This window comes from Lathamus discolor, chromosome 3 (genome assembly GCF_037157495.1).
Source record: "Lathamus discolor isolate bLatDis1 chromosome 3, bLatDis1.hap1, whole genome shotgun sequence".
NCBI classification, from domain to species: domain Eukaryota; kingdom Metazoa; phylum Chordata; class Aves; order Psittaciformes; family Psittacidae; genus Lathamus; species Lathamus discolor.
This window is the reverse complement of record NC_088886.1, coordinates 42,683,556-42,700,322: the sequence shown is the minus strand read 5'-3', so window position 1 is coordinate 42,700,322 and position 16,767 is coordinate 42,683,556. Positions and strand designations below refer to the sequence as shown.

General features: G+C 36.7%; 1 long non-coding RNA gene across 2 annotated transcripts; it reads left to right on the top strand.

Annotated features, from left to right (window-relative positions):
• Positions 1 to 8,060: 8,060 nt before the first annotated feature.
• On the top strand, positions 8,061 to 15,757 carry LOC136010952 (uncharacterized). 2 transcript variants are annotated; one of them, XR_010611101.1, is made up of 3 exons: positions 8,061 to 8,147; positions 10,065 to 10,169; positions 15,332 to 15,757. It is a non-coding gene; the product is annotated as an uncharacterized LOC136010952 (long non-coding RNA). The 2 variants fall into 2 exon arrangements; XR_010611100.1 differs by having other exon boundaries at positions 8,116 to 8,170.
• The last annotated feature ends 1,010 nt before the right edge of the window (positions 15,758 to 16,767 follow it).

Genomic DNA, 16,767 nt, shown 5'->3' with positions numbered 1-16,767 from the left:
ATAATGTGTTATTGTTAATGGCTTTATTTCTTACCACCTAAACTTATGAGCATCTTTGATATTCTCTGATTTCTTCATGCTTTGTTGTTCCTGTCATTGTCAAAAGCCCACTTCTTCACTTTTCTTCTGAAATAGTCTACATAATACAAAGTGACTGTTTATGAACTGCAAGTGAGTATTCCACCAGCAAGGAAGAAAGGGCACTGTTTGATAAAAGCAGCTGATTATTGAGACAGCTACAAAATTAAAGAATTTTAGCAGAGAGCAGATTTCCCCCCCCCTCCCCCCCACCCCCCCCCCCCCCCGACAGGATTTAAACAAAGGAATCATCTCTCATTTTGCAGATAATTTTGCTTCTCCAAGGGAGAACACAACGCTGAGTGAAAAGTGTTAAGGTCTCATTTCTCTGAGATAATTTTCTTCTTTGAACATTTTCAACTGCCTTTGTCATGAAAAAGCTAAAAGATCTGAACAACTGTAACAATTACTGTTCTGTGGACATAAGCAACGTTCCTGTCATCATTTTACGAGTTCATTTTTTATTTCAGTTTTCAGACTCCTGCATCACTAATTTTTGCTTTTGGTCTCCAGAAGTGTAGCAGGACAGCTGACACCTTCCATATTGCTGGTGTATAAAGTTTAATAAATTTTTTAAAAGCATTGACTTTTGATATTAAAAGGTAAGTCTCTAATGCTATACCGTTTCCAAAATTTGAAAGCCCTTCTTAATTTTAATAGTACCGAGTGTCTACCTTAAGTCTACCTATATGGAATTTTTACAGGATTTATTGTTGGACATATTTCCACAAGGAATAAGAGACAATGATTTTGAAGAGCTTTAATTGCAAATGTGCATGTATTTAGCACAGTGTGGCTATATTTGAATGATTTTGTTACAAATAAATACTATGATGTAAAATACTAATCCTTAGTCACCGATAGGCGTCATGGGTATAGCAGATTCTGGAAAAGAGAAGATCCTGCACAAGAAATATACAGGACCTGGTTCTTACTGCATTTTCCCAACACGATTTCCATAGACTTTAGAGGATTTACAAAAAGTGTGAATGATGTGAGAACCAAAACAATAAAAGGGCTGGCTCTAGTCTGCTTAAACACACTATCCTGAAGGATGCAGTGCTTAGGAAAGTAAATTTAAAACCTTTTCCATCTCTAAACAGGCTAAGTTTTTAAACTGGATACAAAGTTAAAGTGCACCTACCTTCTGCAACAAATTGAACTGTCAATTCAAGTTGTAACTGCAGTTTGCCTGTTTCGTAGCACTTCAAAGTGCCTTCCTTTTGCTATGGGCAGCTTTCAAACCAAGAGTCCAGCCGCTATCTGTGCCTTTGTCAGCGAGACAGTACTGGCTCCCATAGGCTTTTCTTTGTCTGAAAGTCAGAAAATAAAACAAAGTTTGTCTTAGGAAACTATATACCAGATGTAGAGTGTTTCATTTCCAGTGAGATCAGAAAATGGATGGAGTTGAAGAGGCCATGGATTGCTAACCCATTGCTCTGCAAAATATCTGATTAGAGAGAAGCTGACTGAATTCCGATATTCCTTTTAGAAACTAATCTTCCTTAATAAACAACAAAAAGAAAACAAGCCAAACAAGAACCAGTTTTAATCAAAGCAGCAGCGTGAAAGATCAGCAAGAAGCTGACTGATCCCTAGAGGAAGGGAAACACACTCATTTTCTCTTCTCATCATACACTCCTGGGAAATTCTTGATCAATATCAGAGCTCTATGCAATATATAAAAGAGATTATATTTCACAAGATATGTTTTAAATTATACTTTTCCACACACAGTATTAATATGAAATGAAATGTTATCCGATTTTAATACTTTAATGTTAGTTTCCATTCTTTGCACAGTAAGCAAATGAAAAGATGCACATGAGATCTGGATTTAATTAGATAGGACATGCTATCACTTACTGACTGATATAAGTAGAATATGTTAAATACAAGCATTGTGTAGTACTTTTCTGTCCTGTGGTGATGCACAGCAACATAACAAAGTTTTGTTTAATGCCAACAGCCAAAACCCAACCATTTGAGTTTTCTTAATAATGCAAAGTTTTGTAGAAGGTAGATGTCATACTGAGTATTGATATTTTCTCCCCCCCCCCTTTTTTTTCTTGATGAAATTATTCACTAGGTTAATACAGCTTTCAAAAGCATTTATTTCTATCAATACTATATTTTTGTCCTTTCATTAATTCTACTGGTATCAACCAAAAGAAAGTCCTGCATGATTCTCCCATAACTGAGGCTTGGTTCTATTTCTGTCAGTGGAAACTTTCTTTACCCCAAAAGTGTTATAATTACGCCACGTACAAAAGTACTAGATATAAGGACCAAAAGGAGAATGGAGCAGGGTCTAGTGACAGGTAGTCACTCAGCCCTGTTTCTCCATGCAAAGTCATAGCACTAGGATGGCTTTCACTCCAGCAGTAGCACTGCTTTCAGAGCCCATTCATTCTGGCCAAACAACACATGTTGCTTAAGCCTTACTTTTTGCTGCTGTGTTACAGCTGCTGGTGACCAGCAAAACCAGAGTGAGTAATCTGTTGTGGTTTATCTATTTGTCTTCTCTCTGGTGTACTTTTCCAGCCCTTTCATTACAGTGGCATCTGACCACCATGTTGCCTTTAATCTCTCAGCAGCTTCAAAGCCATGCCCGTAGTTGCAGCTGCAGCAGGACACCTAAAGCACCACCGTGGCACATAGAGATCTTCAAAGAGGGTTAAGGCAGATGCTGAAAGCCCAGAGGCCAGCCTGAGCTCACTCAACCACCTTCTTGGGTAAGTTTTGCACACTGTTTGTATCTGTCTGTAGTGCCATGCTTGGACTGTGCTGGGTACCCAGTACTGTTCTGGTAGATGCGGCCTTTCAGCTCATCATAGCCATATTAACAAGTTTGTGTAGGTGAACACCGTTACAGTAACCAGAAGCCTTGCATCCACACTGCTTTATCTATGACAGCACTACAGGACATTTGGAAGACAAGTGTCCTATGGCCCCGCATTTCATCAAGACAAGAAACAGGATGGAGACCAGTGCTGTGGTAACTCCACATACTTATCTCTGTCTTTTGTTTTTTCTTGGTTGCTGGTTGCCTTTAGACAAAAAGTTTTCTACACCACAATTTGTTATACACCATTCACATAGAAAATTGTTGGGCAATCTTAAAACTTATTTTACAGGAGAAGAATCAAAATAAATCCACATCTATTAAATTTCTCTACATCTCAAGAGGTCTGATTTCCAGTAGCTCCTTCTACTTCCATGTGGCTCTATGATTTTCCCTCACAGCAGAACTTTTCTTATATTCAGGAAACCTTTGTATGTTTATTCATAGCTGCCTGCATAAATTATTTACTTGTTATTTATGCTATCTATGATAATGCTTATTTCATCTTAAAATACTGCAGTGAATTTTTCTTGATTTTATGTTAAAGGTTACTCTGACAAAGGCTGATAAAACACATGGAGCATTATTTGTATTTACTTAGCTTCAGCATCCAGATCGACATCATCACTTCTAAAAAGTATTATCCTCTAAGGATCATTTTGAAAGTGAATGTCACATCTCATTTTACTTTGACATGTAATACATTTCAGGCCGCCTATCTAAGCCTTTCTAGCACATCCATCACACCAGAAGTGTGCTGGTGCCAATGAATCAAAAGTAACAGCAGCAGTTAACAAGCAGTGTGCTAATTAATGGCTCAAGCAGAAAGTTATGAGTGATTTTTCCAGACACTTTACTCAAAAGTGATAGCAAAGGAAATGCCTTTTTAGAAACTTTATATAATGTCACACTAAATGAACCAGAAAGAAACAATGTAGAAAATACATAGCTTGGAATTTATGAGAACATTTTAAAGCTATTAAAGACCACATTTAAAGGTCTGGATTTTAAATGGAGCTGTGGGACCTGTGAAAACAGATTTACCAGCAAGGTCATCTTTGAAAATGGAAAGGAAGAAAACTAGGTGCCAGACATCACTGTTAGGAATATAACAAAGCACAGAACTGCTAGACAAGGGAGGAAGAAAGGATGCTAAACTTTGAAGAAATAATTATGCAAATCATATTTATTCAAACCCAAGAGAAACGCTGACCTCCAGTCACCAGCAAAAAGAGAAAGGTCATTTCAGCTGGCTTTTAAAAAAAAGAACGTCTTTTGGACCAGTTGTCCTCCTGCCTACTTAAAACGTTGCTGTTCACTAGCCTGGCTGGTGTCATGTTACCGCATCTCAGAAGATGTAAGTCTTGTCCATCTCATGAGAAAACAGTTTCTGATGACATATTAAAGGAAATTCCTCATACATATTGAAACCATTTTACTTTCTTTCAAGCAGTTTCAGTCATACGATACTCGGTATAGCATAAAAAGCATTTCCAAAAAAAGAAACCTATAAAAAAAATATTAAACAACAAAAGCTTACTTTTGGAAACATCTTTTCTCCAATCTTTTCATCAATAAATTCGATTTCTATGAAGTACATATTACTTTTAAAAAGTAATTTGACTTTGAAAAGATAAATTATTGACTTGGGTTTGGATTCTGTAGCAAAATCTCTCTCAAAGGTTTTTTTCAAACTGACTTTATAGTAGAAACATTACCCTTACTGTGTGAAAATCAAGGTCCATGTTGCTTTAAGTGTTCAAATGAGGCAGTTAGTTCCCCAACCCCTCCAAAAAGACAAACCCCAAATCATTTTTTGAAAGGGAGTACAAGAAAAAATCAACCATATTTTTTGGCAGGAAATTAAAGACCAAGCTCTGTTAGTATGTGAAAATGTAAGTCACAAGTGTAGTAACAGAAACAAAACTTGTTAACTCTATCCTTGACTATTTTTAATTCAGTAGCCTTGGCCTCTTACTAACCATGTCATGCTAAGTATGTGGCAGTAATTTAAGCCGTGTCAAATACACACTTACCCTTCCTGCTCCGTAAGTATTAGACTGTGGTCTATCAGGAGAGCCAGGGCCATTTGAAGAGCAACATGTCACTATTGCACGTTTGCAGGTGGTGGGAGGGGTAGTAGGAGAACACACCCTTTGCATTAAATAATCTAGTAATCCACATCCGCAATAGCTGTCCTATATGGGCAAAGTCCCATTGTATACCCAAAGATGATTTAGAGAGGTTGTACACATTTGAGTCTTCATTTTAATTATTATTCCATGACTGAAAGTTATTTTGTTCTACCTTTGACTGAGAAGATCAGAAAGGCCACACAGCTCAGACTGGGGAATGAGTTCTGATGCTGGGATTGAAAATTCATAGCCTTGTTTTGCTGCTAGCTGCAATGGGGAGTTCAGTCAGCTGGCAGCAGGTCTGGGCATTTTCCCTGGGCTCTGCTCTGGCTATGTTACCCAGAGGACAGAGCAGGCCTGTGCTGCTCTCTGGGGTTGGTGTGGTGAGTAAAGGCTTGCTGTGAAGACCGTGAGCACCCTAGTGTGACTATTGCCTTCAATGAGCCAGTGAAGGAATGAGGAAAGCTTAGCCAGATGTTCCTCTTCTTGCACAGCACTGAGAGGGCGTGAAGGAAAGGACAGTTTGCTTGCTGCTAAGATAATTCTCTGCTTGAAACTTGAATACCCTTTACCTTTGACAAAGACATTATAACTGAAGTTTTTACAAAATAATATAAGCCTATTTCATGTGCATTGAAGAATACCACTTCCTTCAAAGCTACAGTAAATGTATTCAGAACAGAGCTGAAGGTAATTAGTGGTGATAATAGTTTGCCACATTTTTCTAAGACATTTTCAAGCCCTGTAAATACATAGTGTCTAACACTAACAACTTATTTATTTTTATATAACATTGAACTTGCCAACCACTTTTACTTCTCAGTTGTTACGAAAAGCATTTAAGAACTAGAATCATCTCGTAAAATTTAAGCCTGGAGCGGATTTTACTGAAGTTAATTAGCCATGAAAAATAAGATTTAGCTTGGGAAAGCTGCTAAAATCTTTTTGCAGCTGTAGTCTGTCCTAGCAGGCTGTGATCAGTTAAAATAGATACATCAATTAATCCTTTCTTAGAAACTGAAAAAAAAAGCATATATGGTTTCATTAAAAATAAATAAATAAAAGGGAATTGTTACAAAGGCAAAGAGGGACTTTTACCTGCTGGGGAAATACTGCTCTGGTCTGCTAACCCTTCCTGCACCCTGCTTCCCTCATCCCTGTGAGGCATGTGAGTGTGCTAGGTGGGAGGAAAGTAGTGCTGGGCACAGAGGGAACTTAAAAGCTTCCTGCAGTTCTTTCAAATCCTAGGGCCTCACTTCTTCCCATCTAAATAAATGATGCCAGAGAGAGTGAGAGTCAAGTTCTTCCTCCTTCCCTCCACATATTTTACCCCAGTGACTAGTTCATAGTGTTATTCTGAGTTTCATCTAAATGCTACATGCCAAGAAATGCCATTAAGACGTAACAACGATAGAGGCTATAAAGGAAGGTACTTAAATAAGGCAACAAATGTGCTTCTTTGGATATAGTTAATAAATAGGTTATTAAAAAGTAAAATGAAAAAATAATAGGGAAAGATTTTTTTCATCACTTAAGTCCCTCTAGCAGAGACAGTCAGTCTTTTTTTATTATGAAATCTAGGAAAAAAGAAAAGCCTGCTTCAGTTTTGCAGAAATGTTTCCGCTGTGGAAATGGGTATTCTCTGTGAATTCTATTGCAAACCAGAATGGTAGATATTTCATCTTTAAAATGGAATAAACCAGATCATCAATAGTATGAAACAACAGTGCCAAAAACTAGCACTGACTGAAGATACTTAATTACTGTACTGCTGATTTTGGCAATGTATCTTGTTATAAATCAGAATTCCTACAGATCAGTCTAATCCCCAGGGAATAAATCCACAAGGCAAATTTTCTTTTTTAGGTTTCTCATATGTATGTGTATAAATGCTGATTTACATATTCATACGTATCTATGCATACGTAACATATACACATGTGTATGTATATGTATGTGTGTATTGTTATATATAAATACATATATATAATGCAGAAGAACTGAGATCTGGGAGAAACACATAGCTCTCAGTTATAGCATGCTTCGGCCTAACCTTGGCTACTCAACTAAATTGGAAAGACCTGCAGCCACTATGGAGGCAGCCTCTGTGGGAAGAAGAAAAAGGATTAAAAAAAAAAAAACAGCAGGGAAAGATCTGCCAAATAAAAGAAGTAGCAAGAAGGAAAAGACCAACAATAAATAAGGCTGTAAGGTGTGATCAGTTCTTTCCTGCATTTTGAAAAAGTCAGTCATTAGGCTGGGAGCAGGGGGGTACACTCATTCCAGTGTGAGCATAGTGCTCCTTGCTGCCCAGCAAAGCATGGGGTGCTGCTTCCCAAGTATTTACCTTCTGTGCGCCATGTAATGTTGGACTGGCCTATGGCTACCCAGGGGTGAAGCTACGAAAATGCCGCTGACCTGCTTGCAGCATCACATCTCTAGAGCTGGGGGGAACCTGGGGACAGGTGCTGATCAAGCATAAGCCGCCTCCTAGGCTTTAGCTGTGTCATCACTGCTGCGGGTGGGGAATCAGATCCAGATTCACATGGAACAGTGTAGTCAGTATATCCTACCCATGTAGTTTGCATACCATGTTCCAACACTATGCTTAAAAACAGTCTTGAAACACTAGTGTATGTTTTACGTCATATTTGATGTTGTCTTCTTTTTTCTTTTTTTTCTAATCTGGCACAATAGTAATCTGTATTGGGGAAAAAAAAAATGCAAACCAGCAGTTGGTAAATTCAGAAGTCTGGCTTTTGTTACCATGCTAACACTGTGTTTTCATATTCATATATTTTCTTTTAGAAGAACAAATTCTCTATATACGTTTTCCTATTTTAAATTAAGGTCATCATGGAAATGCAAAACAAAGCAAAGAACAAAGACATTAATAACCCAGTTATTTTTTTTGGCAGGGTGAACTAATACAGTAAATTTTGTCATAAAGTTTTATTCAGTTTTATGTTGTATTCACAATTTATTATTTTTTTACTTTCAGATTTCCCCTTTTTTCAAGACAGATACCTGGAAAAACAAAAAACAACCAGTTGTGTCTACATTCACCATGCTGGACACACATTCCAAATGTAATTTTCATTTATGTTTCTTGGTAAGATCATACGCAACACAACATAAAAAGGTCACAGAACCGTCACTTCTATATTAAAATGAAATAGCTTATCATTTTGTGTCCTTCTTCACAATTAATATCAGTAAACAAGTGGCATACAAATGGCATTTATAAATTCAGTCCATTTGGTTGTATCTAGAAAAGAGAAATGGAACTTTGCATTTTCTGGGTGTTTTCTTGATAGCACGTATTTAGAAAAATATCTGACTATGTGAAGAATTATTTGTCAAACTAAACATGCTGTCTATATGTAAAAACCCCTACCTGTTGCAGAGATTACTTTTATATACCCATTTTTCTCCAGTCTTGGTGGCATATTGTAGAGCCTGAAGTGCTGATAAAAATGATTATGTCCTGCTGACCACAGAATGGGAAATGTCAAATAGATTGAAATCCACAGATTAAAATGAAAATAATTACTAAACTTGCTACTGTCACTTATCCATATTTGCTTGACAACACAATGTCCTTGTTAAATAGACAAATGTAATAGATAAATGTCTCTCTAGTCCAGAAAGAATGCCTTATACCATAGCTGTCTACAAACACTAACACTCCATCTTACTAGGCAGATGTTATGAGATGAGGCACTGAACTTCCCTCATTACTTTTTTAGAAATCATATTAGCTGCTGCCTGTCAGCATCTAAATATCTATGGTCCATGTGAATCCACATTCAAGTATGCGTGGTATTGTGTAGCATGGGAATGGATGCAGTTCTTTAATACGTGGAAAACGAGAGCTCACCCTCCAAACTAGACTAGTTTCCTGACCTGAGGCACAACTGAAAATCCCACCCAAAAGCAAAGACAAGGGGTTGAACAGTCTTCACATTCTGTTTCCTTACCATCACATAACTTTCTCCTAAACCTATTTCCCTATCTCTTTCTGTTCTTCAGTGTCATTTCCATGGTTTATATTCACAGCTATGAGGTATTTTCTGCCACTTATACCAACATCTGAAATAATTATTGAACTTCTTCTTTATAGTCTTGCAACATTATGTGCCAGGTTTTTCAGCACTGTGGGGGTGGAATAGTAAGTCCACTGTGACTGTCCCGAGGTCCTTGCATTTGACTGCCAGCTTGGCTGTCATGCTTTCTAGCCAGTACAATCCTGTATTAACTAGCCTGTCTTCACAGCCATAAACTACATATTCCTATTGAAAATATAATGTGCTCATACCCTGTAGAGTCTCTCTGCATTGCCTTAAATACCCCATCTTCTGCTGTTCTCTTTCATTTGCCTATCCAGGAATTCTTAATTTTATTTGCAAAGTCAGTTTCCACTTTTTCTCTTCTTCTCTCTAGATCTTCTTTTCTGTGCCTAAATCTCCAATATTTACCTTTTGTTACAAATAAATCTCTCTTTCTATTCCAAGTTTTATTTGCTCTTTGTTATCCTACCGGAGGAGATTATTTGTCCAGTAATCTCTCAACTATTGATTTTCACATCTTATTGGGATAAAATTTCAGACAGCATTTGCCTTTATTTAAAAAATAACCTAACCTCTCTATCCCATCCAATTTCATAAACTGTTCTCTTACTTTCTAAAAGTCTGTCCTTTTGCAGCTGAAGCTTACTATTTGCTGATGATGTTTATGCAAAATTAATGCGTGAGCTCTCAATTTACATCACTTCTGCCATTATCAGTTTCAAACTAATCCCTTCACCGAAATTCATGGCTGAATGAAGAGTATCTTTTGCTTTATAAATGGTGAAGAAATCTTTCACCTGTTACAACCCACAGTGACTGAATCATCTTGGTAATACTTGTTCATTTGGGAAGTTGAAGTATCTCATGATGGTATAGATCCCAGCAGTATTTGTCTCCCTAGTAATATTTGTCTTTTTCAACCTTATGCCTTTCCAGTCTGCTTGAGCAAAGGAGACTCATAACAAGCAAAGGATTTAGGACAGATGCACCTTCAGTACCAACAGACATTAATCTACAGTAATTCTAAAGGACTGGCTCCAGGTAAGTTCTCCAGCTTTCACCAGCATCCCAAGCAGTGCATGCCATCAGCCCATGATGTGTATGTGGTCATGGCAGTGGTTTGGCTGTCACTACAATATCTGACTCCTCCTGCAGCAGAAACTCTTAATTCCTGTTTTACTCTCCTAGGGTTGTTTTTTGGGGGTTTTTTATCTTTTTTTTTTACTAACTATTTCAGTTATTTCTTTCTCTTTGAACCTAATTGTATGACATTGCAGCTCATGGTCTGAACATTGTTTTTATATTAGCAGGAATCCTTTGTTATCTTTCATGCAGTTGGTGCGGCTGTAGCCTGTGGCATTATGAATATTTTCTGAGTCCTTGGAAAGCCATTATGTGTTTTAAGAGGTGCATTTAAGAAGAGTTTTCTTGATTAAAGTACATACAGTGAGAGATTCTGCTAGGTCAGGTCTCCACTACATGCTTCCTAATATTGTTCAAGTAAGGCAGATGAATGAGAGATGGGGACTCATTTCTTTTTGATAATTCCAGAATTTCATGAGAGAAGAGTCCATGTTCTTGAATGAAAAAGACTAGATTTTTGGTACTAGATATTCCTCAGTATTTGTGCTTCTAGGTGCAGGCAATTTTTTCTCAACAAGCAGACAAATGGAATGAATGCTTTGCTCTTCCTCTGCCTGTAAAAGTGATATTCCTGTTGCTTCTATTTGTTGGCAAGTATTGAGTTGGGAAATTAAATTCTGGAATCTGGCAACTTACATCCATTAGAATTAGCAGCAAAAGTTCCAGCCAGCAGAGGCCAGACCTCCCCTTAAGAGTATAAGAGGGTTGTCTTGTGTTATAGCATGGTTCCAGTTCTGCTGGTTTAAGGAAGAAGTAACAGCCCAGCAGAAGAAAACTATGGCATTTCCTGGGTCCACTGCCTGTCTGCAGAGTCAGAGCAGTCAAAACTCAAGTACACAGTAGATATGAGATATCTAAAGCTATTTAAGAACTTTTGAACATCAGCATCAATAAAATCAGTTTGGTCCAAATAAGGGACTAGTTTACGTAAGAGGCAGATTTGCCAGGACCATCTCCAGCCATTCTAAATGTACTCTGGCATTTAATAACTAAATTGTGTCTGTTTTATGAACTCTAGCTTACAATCACCTTGGTACTTGAGGCCTGAAAAACAGAAAATATCACAAATGTGTGATATTTTCATGTGTCATGGAAAGTCACATAATTACAAGCCAGTAAATTTGATGGCCTTACCTTACGAATCATTAGAAAGTGAAAGAAAAATGGAAATATATGAACTAGAATATAGATGAGAGTCTTTATTCTGTACTGTCCTTTGAAGGAGATAAAGAGTATGTGATAAAGGAGATCCACTTGATATAATGTATTTGGCTTTACAAAAGGCTCTCAAAAACCTTCCTTACCAAAGGAAAGAATTAGAGAGCTAAAAACAGAGTAGGAGTAGAGACTGAATCTTCATGAAATAAATTTAAAAGCCCCACAACTTTGAGGTGGGTGACTGGTCATTGAAATAACAGATAAAATTAAAAAAATAAACGTGAAATTATATAGATGGGGGAAAGATAAATTATAATTTCATATATAACATGATGGGCTCTTAATCACTGCAGAATGCATCTTGCAGAATAATACACAATCCATGAAAACATCAGCTCAGGGAGCAGAAAAATAAAGCCAAATATCAGGGACCAACAAGAACAAGGTTAAAAAAACCCACAAACCCACACACACAAAAAAGCATACACACATACAAAAACTCAAAGAAAACCAAAATGAACCCCCAAAACCAAACAAAAAACAAACAAACAAAAAACCTTAAAAAAAAAAAAAACCAAACAAACCAACTTTCTCTAGCCAAAATATTTTCTGATTTCATCTTTGGTCTGTCCTAGGCGTCTTCTTCTGGTCATTGCTTGGAACAGCATACTGGGAACTTTGGTTGTACCCAATATTTTTCAATGCTTTACCAACATACCTCAGTAAATTAAACAATTTCTTCAGTAAGAAGTATAAAAAAATAGAGCTCCATAAATAATATAGCTAAGCCTAATTACATCAGGCTTGTTTTTATTTCCCACAAGTATTTTTTTTCAATTTTTTTTTTTATTAATTAATGTTGGTTTTATTCAATCTTGTATCCTCTATATTTATGCCTAGTTACATGCTTCTAGTATGTTCTTCAAAACTGTAATGTTGACAGCAAAGGAACATTAAATCAACTGAACTAAACTTGTCCAAATTTAATTTGACTGGCAGCTCGCCTTAAATATTATTTTGCTCCCCGCGTGTCTTTTTGATTTTACAACAGAAATTTCCCTGAAACAACACTTGCATTACGATGCTTTCTATGAGACAGGTTAATCACTGGTATTTTAATTAGTCTCTACTCAGCTTCAGAAGAGCATTGCAATAGAAGTAAAAAAAGTTATTTCTAGATAAGTTAGTTATCCTCGTCAGCTACTTTGGAAGAAATTTGCACAGCATAATATATTACATACATCTTTTGAAAATATGCTAGGAACAGCTTAATGTGAGTGACAAATAATGTAAATAAAGTTTGATAGGGGAAAGCTGTTAGCATATAATGACTCATAAAAATCACAATTTTTTTATTAAATACGAATCACAGAGAAAATTGGGCTCCTTCAGTCTCCTCCTTCATATGCTAAGCTCAAAATTAAACAAATTGAAAAATTAGTGTCAAATTAAGTCTCAGCCTAGAAAATTTCTTCATCATTTTACTTTAGGTTGCCAAAGAACATTATCTGTAAATAATAAATAAATCAGGGTCTACCTGGCTCTTGCCAAGTTGTTCTCTATCTTCCCTTGGCCTTTGAGATATATTTATTTTTTCTTTTGTGCAATTCTCAGAGAGGCACAGATATTCTCTTATGCATCTATTTCCCTCTGCACTTGAACAAACTAGCTTTACCTTGTCAATGCCCACATGCCTCAGGTTTATTTGCTCTCAAGTCAATCCCTCAGCTCAGCTCCTCTTCAGCTGCAACATTCAGCTCTTTTGTCCTCTTCAAGTCCTTCCTCACCATTTCATTGAATGGCTACAATTTTTTAAGCATCAGAGAATTTATAGATTTCAAGGACAAAGAGAATTTTACATTTTTCTTCATTCAGACCTTTAGATTTCATACACACACTCTATAGTCATCCTCAAAATATTCAAGTTTATCAACTTAGATATGGTTTAAGAGGTATACACAGCACTTAGAGGACCCATTTCTTCAGCAGAAATTTTAGCAATATCAGACTGCAAGTGTGTGTGCATCTGCTCAGCCTTATTATGTCTGTGATGGTGTCCTTTGGGTCTGCCATGATGCAGGGATGCCAGGGTGATGTCACCCAATTGCTATATCCTTAATCATGTCTATGCAGAAGTAAGCACACATCAGAAAAGGAACAGAGGTAAAATCAAGCTGCAGATCTTTCAAATCTCAAGCCAGCCCTTTTTGCTGGGATTTGGACAAGTTCAATAACAGGGAACATAAAGAGGACAGTAAGCTAATCAGAGGTTGATCTCTAAGGTCATGTCTGAAGTGTGGTTAGAGATATTTTAGTGACTTGTTCTTACAAAGTAAGCAATGAAAATAATTACCAAACAGAAAAGAGAGGACAGCACCTCCTACATGGCTGAACTTGAAAATACTATTTCCCTGAAAAGGTAAAAACACCATCCATGCTTACTGTTCCAATGTTTGTTAAATGTAGTTTAAATACATGCAAGCTTTCCTAACATTTTCTTATTAACAGGATTTTCAGAGATTTTTTTTTGTTCTCTTACATCTCTCTCAGTAGTCACTGTTACTAGACTGGTAAGATTTTGTAAGAGAGCTCAAGTCCACCCAAAGAGAAAGCCTTTAGGCTTCGGAAAGAGCACTGAGTGCTTGCAAATGCTCTTATCTTGGTCTGCACCATTCTTTAGGTGGATTGTACATGAACAAACACAGATAAATGAGCTTGCCTGTCCCAAACTGTTTATTCCCAATTAGTATGTTTAACTCAACAATATGACTTTTCAACTGTATCTTCTCTGAATCTCAAGCAGAGAACAATATTTTTAAATAAAGTTATACGTGCGTGGAACAGGGTTTAACATTCAGACAGAAGATTTTGATCATAGAGTGAATCTCTTACATTTCTCTGCTTCCCACCTTCTTTCCTTAGCACAGTAGGGCTTATTGTAGAATAGACAAGGTACAACTTTTTTGCAACTTTTTGTCAACATCTCGTGGTTCTTCTAAGTCTGTTATTTAGGGGCCTTTTCTATGGAATTTAGCCATTCCTGTTACACTTTGTAATTTGCTCTGTTCAGGAAAGATTTTCAGTCACGCAAGTATCATAAAGACAAAGAATACAGAAGACCAAAATAAATGCTTTTCCAAACAGCAAGATGTTTATATAGAAGGCTTACGGAAAAGCAATGTAATTATGGGAGTAATCCAAAAATCCTGTAGGGCTCTACAGCCACATGCAGCTTTAGTGAATAATACTTCGTGTTGTTCAGAATACCTATTCCAAAAACAAAAACGCAACAAAACCCACATGAAAACTAGAAATCTTTGTCTTTCAATTTCTAAAATGTCACAGCTAAAATAAAATCTGAAGTATAAAACTCTCTAAATCTTCAGAAGAAAGTACTGCTTCAGTGCTTTCATTGTAACATTTCAATCTGCTGGTACAAAAAATTCACTAGGCAAATGCTTATTTATTTTCATATATAAGTACTGCCCAAGTGGTATGGGCACAAAAGGGATAGGTATTGCATGTGCGCTAAGCATAGTGTGCACAGACAATAAATGACAAGCCTAGCAAAAGAAATGGCAACTTAAGTATCATTCAATCAACTAAATGCATATACTTTGTACTATTGAGGAATTAAACAACTAGTTTGGTTCTGTTCCATTTCTGTTAGCAGTAGTGTAATTCAGAAGAGAGCACCATGCAGTTAAGGGATTCATTGAAATACTGGCAATAGTTAGGGGCTTGGAGGGTTGGATTTTTTGCCCTCTGGTAATAGGAACTACTCATTAAGAAATGCCATCTTTACTTCCATTTCAGGATATGGGATCCTCGCACTTATGATTTTTCTGTTATCTATTTATTTCCTCTCTCATATTTATCATTTATGCATGTCCATTTTCCAGGCCAGGAATGCTCTCTGGGGTGTCTAAGACCTACATCTCATGCACAATGGGACTCTAATTGAGTGATGGACTGTTACTTCCCCGAGACTCCAGTCTGCAGTATATACGGCATTTCTAATTTTTGCCAGCTAAAGCACAGCATTTTATTTTTATGAGCAATTGATCAATAGGGATTGAAGTGTGCAAGAAATATCAATACCCACAAGTAAGACAGATTTCCTGCCTGTTTTTTCCTAGCCTGTTTTTATGGCTACTATAGATCACCTTTTTCCTGTGTTTCCAAAGTAGCTGTCTTCTAGCAACTCATTATTCAGATATCCAGTGGAAAATGGAAACCCACCCATGGTGATGACAGCTAAATGAATATGCAGTATAATGCAAATAGCTCCACATGTTAGCTGGAACAAAATAAACTATTCCTATATGTGCCAGGGTATTTTCAAGAAGGTTTCACCATTACAGCAGAATAAATCCAGTAATTCTTTCTCACAGTTGAAGAAATATCAAATGAAAGTTCACCATAATACCCTCAAAATATTTTATGTAGAAATCATGTCTTGACCAAGGCTACAGAAAGCAGAAAGACAGCAACACCCAAAGGTTGAAACATCAGTGAAAATAAGGAGATAGTACTTTTCTGGGCAGTACATGAGAGGAAAACATGGTCCTTGTATGTCACTGCTGACACCCATTTTGTGATTATATGTATTTTTCTGAACATGAATTTATACTGGGGTTTGCTTTCTTCTGATTTGGCTGTGCTAACAGTGTTGAATAAGCACTTAAGTTTTAACCCTTTTCTGATTGACTCAGAAGACAGAAACAGCAGTGCAACTTCCCTACATTGCAAAAACACCGAAGCTTTAACCATGGGAAATTGTGGAGCATTCAAGGACTTTGACATCCCTTCCCTGCTGGAGTAGTGCATTGCCACCTTTATAAGTAATGCCAGAAGTTTATGACCATATACTGTGCTCATTTTTCTCCTCATTCTCAACAATATGAAAATAGAAATGGAAATTCTTCCTATAATAAGAATATTTTTGGGTTTGTGGTTTCAGTTTTTCATAGTTTGTTTTTTTTTAATTTTGTCAAGAAAAAGCAAAAATCACGAACATAGAAAAAACTTTAAAGAATCCACTGCGTGTAAATAGAAAAAGAAACACAACTGGTTTGGGGGGTATTTTGCTCCTAATATTTTTCATGTTATTTCTCCTGGAATGTAGAGTTTTAAACATTTCTCCCTCATCGCTTTTTATTGATTTCCAATTTAAAAAATTAATGAAATGATCAAGTAAAGTATCCCCACAAATATTACTACTTTTGTTTCTCCAACTTGAATTCATCTTCAAATTTGACCTTCGGGGGGGGGGGTGGAATTAATGGAATGATGCCAGAATTTTCCCAACATTCTTCATGAAAGATCAAACTGAAGA